Consider the following 1,830-nt stretch of genomic DNA (forward strand, 5'->3'; position numbering starts at 1 on the left):
TGGTCTGAGAGTTGGAACCAATTACGAAGGCCTGAGGAGTAGCCCAGTTATGACATTTTTGTTTGCCACATCTGGCCGGGAGTTTGCTTTTGAGGATGTCTGCCTTGTATCCTTTCCTAATAGAAGCCCTTGAATTTGTTATTAAATAATTTAAAGAGAATTCTCTAAGTTTTATACTGACATATATGCTTGCATATATGTATGTAAACCTAGCTAATTGCTATGAATATTTTTATATGTTTTTGGCATTTTTTTAAAAAAGAAATCCTTATTGAGATAGACTTCATACACCGTATGTGGGGAGCCGATATAGGGTTAAGCCTGGGACTGACCTGTGGGCAAAGTCACAAACAATTCCCAGCTTAGAGGGCACAGTCCTCTTAGCATAATTAGGCTTGACCTTATAACACTCCCTAGATTTTATCTGGGAAGCTAATGGGCCGAGGAAGTGCAGGAAGTGTAACCATGGTCAAAATGAGTGAAACTCACAAGAACTGTGTAACTATGGTAACCACTATCTTGTTTACCTCTCACTATAAAAAGCCTCCTGAGGCATGAGCATAGTGGAAGTCTTTCCTCCTAAATTGACCTTGCCCGTCTGGTCCCCCAATATTTCCAAATTATCTCACGCCTTTTCTCTTTCATTTGTGTGCGGCTCCTCTTCCAGACCCTGAACCCTGAACCACGCGGGACGTGGAGGGAAACACGACACTGGGCCTTCCCTGCTGACCGAGGCCTAAGACGCCACACCCTCCTGTACCTTACCTGAGAAAGGGCGTGGCTTGTGGAACCCATCTCATAACTGGGCTATTGATTGCACCTACAGCATCGTGGCCATAAGCCTAGCCTGGTCCCATTGCTTGCATCATCCTCCGCCTCAGAGTTATGTCATCCACCTCCTGGCAACTCCCAGGATCAGTTTTTGGGTACAGGTTCAGTGCAGTGGGGTGCAGGCCAAATTCAGTAGAGGCCAGACTGCATGCTTAGTCTGGAGGGGCCCAGTATTAAACTCTTGACTAAGTGTCAGGCGGGTAGTTAATCACTTTAACTACGAACAATCATGCTTAAGCTACATAATCTTCTTTACTCCCTGGAATGGAGATAAGAAATTCCCTAACCTTTGGAATAGAAATTGATAGGATTAAAATCAACTGATATAAATACAGATGTAACAAGACAATAAGACAGAGAACCTGGCTATGCTGATGGACTGAACGCTGTCTGTGTCCTTCCTTCCTTCACTAACTCCATCCACACCTTTGGGAACCCCTTGACCTGCTGGGGCTGGACCCCAACACATATTGAGGATCTTGCTATACAGAAACAACCAGTTATGCCCTGTGATAAAAATCCAGAGCAATCCAATAGGAATCATGGTAAAGATGAAAGGAAAAAAAAATGGAAAGAAAAGGAAGAAGAAATAAAAAAGGATGGAAAAAAAATGGAATGTGAGGAAGAATATCTGGAGAAAAGATTAGTCAGCAAGCCCCTCGTGGACCTTTTAATTAGAGCAAGCTAATCCTTGTTGTGCTGTATATTATTATATTGTAGATATATTATTATATTGTAGATGTTGATAATAAGTACTTACTCTGTGCCAGTCACTATTCCAAGTGCTTTCAATGTATTTGCTCATTTAAACCTCACAATAATCCTGGCAGGTGAGTCCCATCATGATCATAAGCATCCCTGTGTCACCTGTAAAGAAACTGGAGCCTGGGGAGATTACCTGAGTTGTACAAGGTCACATAAGGTCACATGACTAACAAGACACTGAGCCAGGCTATGAACCCCGAATCTGCATGTTTAACTGCTGCACAGAGCACATGC

This window comes from Myotis davidii, unplaced genomic scaffold (assembly GCF_000327345.1).
Source record: "Myotis davidii unplaced genomic scaffold, ASM32734v1 scaffold289, whole genome shotgun sequence".
Taxonomy (NCBI): Eukaryota; Metazoa; Chordata; class Mammalia; order Chiroptera; family Vespertilionidae; genus Myotis; species Myotis davidii.